This window comes from Uranotaenia lowii, chromosome 2 (assembly GCF_029784155.1).
Source record: "Uranotaenia lowii strain MFRU-FL chromosome 2, ASM2978415v1, whole genome shotgun sequence".
NCBI classification, from domain to species: Eukaryota; Metazoa; Arthropoda; class Insecta; order Diptera; family Culicidae; genus Uranotaenia; species Uranotaenia lowii.
This window is the reverse complement of record NC_073692.1, coordinates 412,071,743-412,081,282: the sequence shown is the minus strand read 5'-3', so window position 1 is coordinate 412,081,282 and position 9,540 is coordinate 412,071,743.

Below are 9,540 nucleotides of genomic sequence, written 5' to 3'. Positions count from 1 at the left end.
TTCCGATGGTTTCTGGTCCGCTAATTTTGCATTTAGAACCCTTTCAACGGCTCTAATTCGATGACCTTTCCTGTATGACTTTAGTCTGAAGATCCTTAGATCACGTTTTTTTTGTAAGTTGATTATTTAGGTAGTAAATCCACGTTTACGGATTGCATCCCAAGGCACGGCGAACAATCGCGTTATCTCAGTTTGCCCTGAGTCTCTGATGTACTCCACTTATAACTCCTCCTATTCTCTAATCTTTCTAAATTATCGCGGCATACTCATAGAAGCAAACAACTTTCAGCAATACCAGTCCTGATTACCTACGACTCGAGGCCTGAATTCTCCTCTAATGACTCGAGAACCGACATCTCCTCACAAACCTCTTATCTTGCCGAATCAAGGCCTGATCTCTTCTCTGTCGACTCGCGATCCACACCCTCCTTGTAATAACTCGAGGTTAACGTACACTCACCTGTCCTCACGACACTCAGGTGATTTTCCTCGTAACGACTCGAGGTTAACACGCATATCACTCCTCTTGTTGAATCAATGCCTGATCTCTCCACTTGCGTCTCGATATCCGACCTCACTTGACAATCTCTCGTAGCTGATCACACAAACCTCCAACGAAACCATTCCACAACAACTTCTACTACGAAGAAGGTTATGTCGTATCCCCACAGATACTTCTCGATGGTGAAGTTATCCTACTCATAAACGCGGCATCTCACGGTATCCACTACGTCTTTGGGAAGAATGACCTTGATGTTAAATTTCCGGAAAAAAGTACCTATCCACTACGTAGAAGGTGTTAGAGTAACCCTATGTGATTTATTTATAGGTGGGGACAAGCACGGACTGCGATGGCCGCGAAGCGTGCTGAAAAGGTGCAGCTTGATCGTTAATGCAAATCGGTGATTGTTCATCGGATTGCCGAAAGCCAAATTTTTCTCCACCGGAAACTGCTGCTGACGATGAAGCTACATGAAGATATTCAGATCCAAAGCCACCTACTGGAATTCAAAAAAAGTTTTGCGATTTGAAGGCGAGTGGAGCAAAAACCGACGAACAAGATGCAATTTGTTATTTGCTGCTGACCCTTCCTCCATCCTACGACGCATTTGTGACTGCTCTGGATACTGTGGAAGCTGCAAGGGTTAACCTATGATTCGTTAAAACACGCATGTTGGAGACTAGGCGTGTCAAAAGAAATTAGGCGAAGCATCTGGAGGAACCGTGTCTGCATTTATAAGCAAAAAGTTCACCTTCAAATGCTACAACTGTGGTCAGTCGGGAGTCGGGACACAAGCGGACTGGAAAGAGCGTTCAGTTTTCAAGAAGGACGCTGGTTGGAAGCAGAAAGCTCACTCCGTGGCCTGTTTTGAAAAACTGCACAAGTTATCGGAACCGATTTGAATCATCGTTGCCAAAAGCGGATCATGCTGGTGTGGTAGATACTGTGCGTGCGGAAACCGTTGTCAACAAAAGACGGAACAGAGCTGCTCTGGAAGAGGTTTTCTATGTTCCGAAACTCAGTTTCAATTTATTTTGGCGACGAGTTGAGCAAGAAGAATTAGAGGTGACTTTTACGAGGTTTTCGAAAAATTCCTGGAGTACTGGTACTGATCGAAAGTGACGGCCTATTTTCGATCGAAAATTGTCAGGTTGAGGTGCGACAATGGCAGTGAGTACGCTAGCAACAAGTTCCAGAAGATGTGCCGCCAAGAAGGCATCTCCCTACACCCCACAACAAAACGGTGTAGCAGAACGGATGAATAGGACGCTGCTGGATAAATTGTGGTCGCTAATTTTCGACACTGGATTGCCGAAAATGATGCGGGGTGAAACTGTGCTGACCGCTGCCTACCTTGGATAATGAAGTCCGACGACAGCACTACGAGAAATGAAGGCGCCCTACGAAATGTGGTACCAGAGGAAGCCGGATGGGGACAAGTTGTCCAGGTATTTGGTATTTGGTTGGTTGGTCTAGAACCCGAGGTCTAGAGCATGAATGAATTCGGAATTAGGAAACCACAGAACCCGTGACCGTTGCCAACTGAACTGGAAGAACCTGCTGATGAGAAAGTGGAATCTGAAAAAAAATTCGTTGATACGTTGGTCGAAGAAGATGAATTGGAACCTCAGCCAAATGAAGCGGTGACAGCAGAAAGGCTGAAACGGTAAAACTTGTGCTCCGAAGAAGTTCCAGGATTACCAGAAGAACCATGCTGAAGCGTTGGTCAAGTACGCACTGAATGCTGCAAATGGGTTTTCTTCGTGAAGCGAGATGCAAACGGTGATGTGGAACGTTACAAGGCCGGTCCAGTTGCGAGAGGTTAGGAGCGTAAGGATCTGGATTACAACGAGACGTTTGCCCCTGTTGCTAAAGTTACGACGGTGAGAATCTTGTTAGCAATTGCGACACAACGGGACTATTACTTCATTCATAAAATGGACGTCAAGACGGCGTTCTTGAATGGTCGATTGAAGGAAGAGTTCTTCATGAGCCAGCCGGAAGCCGGATATGATTCAAAGGAACGGAATTTGGTATGCCGTCTAAAGAAATCTCTACGGATTGAAGCAAGCTCCTAGAAGCTGGAGCCTTCAACTCATACGTTCTCAAACTTGGATCCGAGAGGTCGAAACTGGATGGCTGCCTATACAAGTTTGAAGCTGGAAAGAATGTCATCCATCTACTCCTTTATGTGGATGATATTCTATTGGTATCCAACGATGTAGCTGAGCTAGAAAAATTGAAAAATAAATTTGAGATGAAAGGCATGGGAGAAAAAATGAAATTTCTTGAGCTGAAGATAGACCGTGAACCTGGAAAAATGAAAGTCAGTCAACGTCAAAAACCCTATAAGCAACTCATTGACTGTCTGACCTATCTAACCGTGTCGACGAGGCCGGACATCAGAGCAGCTGAGAACTATTTCAGTCGTTTTCAAGCATCTCCAACCGAAATTCACTGGACTCATCTGAGACGAATTCTGAGGTATCTGAAAGGCACTTCGGACATTGGTTTGGTCTATCGTTGCCAGCAAGAGATGGAACTCCTGATTGGATATGCCGATACTGATTGGGGGAGCAACGACGACAGAAAATCGATTTCTGGTTTTGTATTCCAGATCTATGGATCAACGGTGTCCTGGGCTACCAAGAAGCAAACCACTATTGCATTATCATCAACAAAAGCAGAGTACGTGTCAATAAGCCAAGTTGCCTGTGAAGTTGTATGGCTCCGCAATCTACTTACGGAGCTCGGAATCGTTTTGAAGACTCTTACTGTATTTTATGATCATAACTAATCTTCCAGCTTCATCCGAGTGTGTGCAAAAAGGAAACATCAAGCCGGTGTATGTTGCCTCGAAGGATCAAGTAGCAGATATCTTTACTAAAGGCCTTATTAGAGGACCGTTCCAGTACCTGCGTATGAAGCTCGGATTACTTGATTAAGCGAGGGTGTTAGAGTAACCAAGTTAGCCTTGATCACTGACGAAGAAAGCAATGTTAGGAAAATAAAACTTAAATGGTTAATAAACTACCAAACACTTCAGACATCTTTTGAATTACTGTGTTCATCAGGAGATGTCCTATCTTTGTAGCTTAAACCGTTGGATCGGACGCACACTACTTGGCAGCCCTCGCCGATAGGGTTAGTGTACTTCTACCGTTGTCCGGTCTTCTTCTCTTCCTTCTTTGGCTGGAAACTCTGTGCCGGTCGAGTGCGCTTATCCAATGACTCACATAAGGATCTCAATGAAACTTAACACTAAGTCGTTCATCTTTCGAGGATATGTTGTATTGAACTAAGTAACCCGTTGTTATTAGTTATTGTTAGCAACGAAATACATTTTCATTCCATTGTAAGACTTCCTACAAACCACACGTGTTTGATTAACTCTGTCTATCAGGTTATGGGCCTGACCGTTTGGTAGGAAGATTTTTTTTCGGAATTCAGCAAGAATGTCTTCAAGCGTCTCAAGCACTTCAAGCATCCCAGGAATCGAACGACTCCTAGGTCGCGAGAACTGGAAGTTTGCGGTGCAAACTCTTTTGGAACTCGAAGAGTTGTGGAGTACGGTCAAACTCCGGCAAGCCGGATGGAACCTACGAAGCCGTCGACGGTGCAAAGGATAGGAATGCACGAGCGAAGGTGATTTTGCTGATCGATCCCATCAATTATGTTCACGTCATGGAGGCCAGGACTGCTCGAGAAGTATGGGAGAAATTGGAATCCGCATTCGAGGACGGTGGTCTGGACAGAAAGGTTGGTCTTCTTAAACGATTCGCAAAAACCGATCGGTCATCCTGCTATTCCATGGCCGACTACGTGAACACCATCATTTCGGCTGGTCATCAACTGAACTACATCCGTTTTCAAATTTCCGAGGAGTGGATTGGTTCCATGCTCCTAGCAGGGCTTCCGTCGGAGTACCGTCCCATGATAATGGCCCTGGAGAATTCCGGGCTCCCCATCACTGGATACGCAATCAAGACAAAGTTGCTGCAAGAACTCCAAATCCCGACGGTTGATGCGGCGCTTTCATCAAAAAAGCGATACGATGGCGGTGGTCGAGTTGCCATGGTGACGATACTCTTGTTAGAGAAGTTCAGTATCTAGCGGAACTATCAGTAAATTTGCTTTCCGTCAACCAAATTGTCAAGAAAGGCCACCGAATGATTTTCGACAAATCGGGCTGCAAGGTACTGAATCAAGTCGGCGAAGTACTAGCGACTGGAAAACGTTCCAGCGATATTTTCAAACTGAAGCAACGTACGGGAAGCGTGCTAGCTTGTTCGTCAGTTGGCAGTTTGGATGTCCGGCATCGAAGGATGGGCCACCTACACCTTGATGGAGTCAGGAAACTTGGCAACGGTTTGGTCAACGGCGTCAAGATCACCAAGGAAACTGAAGGCAACTGTACGGTATGTCCGATGGGAAAACAGCGACGCCATTCGTTTAACAACCCAGGCACAAGAGCGACGGACATCCTGGAGCTGGTCCATACTGACATCTGTGGGCCGATGGAGGTGAAGTCGTTGTCACAGGCACGCTACTATATCGTGTTTGTAGATAACAAAACTCGCAAGATGTGGATGTATTTCCTGTAAAGCAAGTCAGCAGAAGAGGTTCTGAGAGCATTCCAGATTTTCCACACTCTGGCAAAACGACAATCCGGAAGAAAGCTCAAGATTATTCGCAGCGACAACGGACCAATGCAAGCGTACCTGAGAGAACACGGCATCCGGCACAAGAGGTCAAATGATTACACACTGTAGGGATTAATGGTGCTGTTAAGTATAAACGAAAATATCAATATTCAAAAATATGCTATTTTCTCAAATTCTTATGAAAACGAATTTGATTATGAGGTTCAACCTTTTTGACAAACTGAGCTAGAATTTAATTAATAAAATTAGACGAATGAATGAATAATCTCGAGCGTGTAAGCTCATTGACGAAACGCACGAAAAACTTGACGAAAAAGAGAGAAAAGAAAAGAGATTTGCTGAGAGCGTTGACAAGAAAAAACGGTCATTCTGGAAGATAAATTTGAGGAGTAAAGTTGTAGTTTTCTTGCTTTGGAAATTATAAACGGAAGATTTTAAATTTTAAGGGCGTAATTGAATTAAGTGAAATTCTTTGAATATTGTGAAAGGATACGACAATGGCGCAGTATAAGCTCGGTTTGGTGAGTAGCTCGCATGACAAAAAAGTGATTGTTCCAGTCTATTCGTTCGTGTTTGGGGCAGGATAATGCAAATATTCAAAAAGGTGCTGTTTTTAATGAAGATGAAGAAAAATCGAATGCATCGAGTGCAAGTCTCGATGGCATTCATTGAGAAAAAAAATCTTTTGTACCGAGTGCTAGTCTCGGATATTTTCTTTGAAATCAAATGAGCAATCATGTCGAGTGCTAGTCTCGAATTTTGATTTGAATAATAGAGAACAAATACAGAGTGCTAGTCTCTGAAATGAAATTATGAATTGATAAAAAAATGGAAACCATTGACACAGAGTGCTAGTCTCTGATGCTTGATGAAATCTGCTGGAGTATTACTCTCGTTAATAGTTATGTTTGAAAATAAATGCGAGTGCAAGTCTCGAATTTTGATAATAGAAAAAAAAACCAGAGTGCTAGTCTCTGCAATAAAATGTGTGTTGATCAATATTAGTAACCATTGACAAAGAGTGCTAGTCTCTGATGGTTGATGAATTTTGCCTCATTTTAGTTATGGTCTGGAATGAGTAATTTTTTTTAAATCTGGAAAAAATAAGCACGAAATAAAACAGTCTTAGTGCATGATAACAAGTATATAAATTTTGGAAAAATTAAAACCAATGCAAAACAAACATTTCTTTCCTAATTAATTTGTTAGTTCCTTGAGAACACGGTTTTTGTAAACAATGATTTAAAATAATTAAAACTAACAAACTTTTCATTTGTACGATGTGAATAGTTTTTTTCGTGGTGCATTCGAAAATAACGTAAAATATTGTAGAAATCAGAGAATGATGGAAACTTTTTGTACAAACTTTTGTGCTAGTTTAATATGCTATATTACAGAATGTTTTATGAGCGTGTTGAAAGTTTAAAAAAAGCTTGTGAATGTTAAAAAAATAGAAACGGCAAGATTAAATCTAAGAAAATTAGAAAAATTAATGGATAGTAAAAAAAAAACTATAAAACCTTTTCCACACACTGTAGAGGCGAAAGGTAATGTAGGGATTAATGGTGCTGTTAAGTATAAACGAAAATATCAATATTCAAAAATATGCTATTTTCTCAAATTCTTATGAAAACGAACTTGATTATGAGGTTCAACCTTTTTGACAAACTGAGCTAGAATTTAATTAATAAAATTAGACGAATGAATGAATAATCTCGAGCGTGTAAGCTCATTGACGAAACGCACGAAAAACTTGGCGAAAAAGAGAGAAAAGAAAAGAGATTTGCTGAGAGCGTTGACAAGAAAAAACGGTCATTCTGGAAGATAAATTTGAGGAGTAAAGTTGTAGTTTTCTTGCTTTGGAAATTATAAACGGAAGATTTTAAATTGTAAGGGCGTAATTGAATTAAGTGAAATTCTTTGAATATTGTGAAAGGATACGACACACACCTGAGCAAAACGGCATGGCTGAGCGAGCGAATCGAACGATTGTCGAGCGTGCAAGGTGCATGCTGTTCGAGGCTGGTATGGCAAAGCGTTTCTGGGCGGAAGCAGTGCAGACGGCGGTTTATCTGGTTAACCGTTCCCCCACGCATGGGCACAAAGTAACCCCGGAAGAAGTCTGGTCAGGTAAGAAACCTGATCTCTCCAACGTTCGAATTTTTGGGACCGTAGGTATGGTCCATGTTCCGAAGCAACAGCGAGCAGCACATCTCGGGAATGTCGGCTTCTCGGTTTCGACGAAGAAACAAAAGGCTACCGGATGTACGACAAGAAGGCCAAACGTCTATTCAAGAGCATTTCGGTTTATTTAATCGATGAAGGCAAAGTGGTTCTCGATACGCCGAGCGACCGCAAACCGACCATGGTGCAGTTTGAAATCGAAGAGATCCCCCGTACTGAACCAGCACCACATCGACGAGCATCTGAAGGCAGCAATCAGGTTCCAGAAACAGATGACGAATTTTTCACCGATTGCGAAAGTGCTGCCGAGGTATCAAGCGACGAAAACGGTAACTTATCTGATGCTACAATTGTTGATGTGACCCCCATTACTGTGCTCCCCCCGCGCAAAAATTATCAACCACCTCAGGCACAGATGTTGAGGCGAAGCGGTCGGGAGCACAAGATTCCAGGCAAGTATGATGATTCCGGTCATCCGGTGCAAATGGGTCTACAAGACGAAACACGACGCCGCAGGAAACGTTGACCGTTACAAAGCTCGACTGGTCATCAAAGGATTCTCTCAGCGAAAGGGGGTGGACTACGACGAAACTTACTCACCCTTGGTTCGTTGCAGTTCCCTGAGATAACTTTTCGCCCTGGCATCTAACCAGACCAGATGGATGCAATCACCGCGTTCCTACAAGGTGATTTGGAAGAGGAAATCTTCATGGAACAACCGCTGTACGGGCTCAAGCAATCGAGCCGGGTATGGAATCGGAAATTGGATGCAGCTTAAAAAAAGCTCTGCTTGGTTCCATCGAAATACGATCCGTGTTTGTACCACCGCTGCAAAGGTGGCAAAATGCTGTTCGTTGCTATTTATGTTGACGATGTCATGATTTTCGCAAGCGACAAAACCGAAAAAGATGACATCAAAATGAAACTAAGCAGTACGTTCCGAATGAAGGATTTGGGACCACTGCGGAACTGCTTGGGCATCCGGGTCACCCGACTGGAAGACACCATTGCGTTGGACCAAGAGGCATACATCGAGACCGTTCTAGAAAGGTTCCAGATCCAGAATGCCAAGCCGGTAGCCACCCCGTTGAATCCTGGTGTCAAGCTAACCAAGCAGATGTCGAGCGATGGAGGTGATGGTGAGCGTATGGAAAAGAGGTGGTTGGCTGCTTAATGTATTTGGCGCAATGCACCCGACCCGACATCCTTTTTGCGGTCAATATGTTGAGTCGCTTCAACCAAAATCCATGCAGCGCTCACTGGGAAGCTGGGAAACACGTTCTGCGGTACCTGCGTGGAACATCTTCGATGAGGCTCGAGTATACGAAGAACGGCGAGTCAAAGTTGGTTGGATTTTCCGATGCGGACTGGGCGGTAGATAAGGACGATCGAAGATCAACGTATTCTGGGGATCAAGAAACAACCGGTTAAGGAGGAGTATTGAACTACACACTACCAAAAAAATCTGTAAAATTACATCACATATGATGTAAATAAAAAGAAGCATCATATATGACGGAATTTTCAGTGCGAGTTGAAAATTACACGTCGTTTAAAATTAAAACAAATGTATTATTTGACTCGCATGGAAAATTCAGACAAACATGACGCGTTGTTTCATTACATCATTATCTGATGTAATTTTATAGATTTATTTCTCTATAGGGCTTTTTTTATTCCAATAAGAAAAAAATACATGAGAAATTCTGTTTTTTTTTTCAGATTTTATTGGAATTTGGCAAAATTGAAAGATAATTGCACAATATCACTTATCTAAATTATTAAAAACTACACTTTTGAGAAGGAATTTAAAACCCGGTTTTCATTGCCACTGATTTCTCGATTCCGGGCCTTGAAGAGCCTAGCCCACTGCCCACGGCAATCTAAGATGATTTTCTTGTCCATCACCCTTGTCGATCTACAGCCTTACGCACGAACGGAAGGTACCTATGTCCCTTTTCCGGAATACTTGGAAAAGTTCAAGGGAATTACTTTTACGGCATTTCAGGAAGGCCGATAAATTTGTGTACGTGGAAGAAAATCTGTAAAAGAAGATAAATGAAAATTACCACCGGGCAAAATCAATTGAGATTAACGTCCCGGGAATGTGAAACGTTCACTATGGGATGTAGCTTTAAACTCACCTGAATTCCAGCAGTATCCAAAATGCACACCCAATACCAAGCAGGT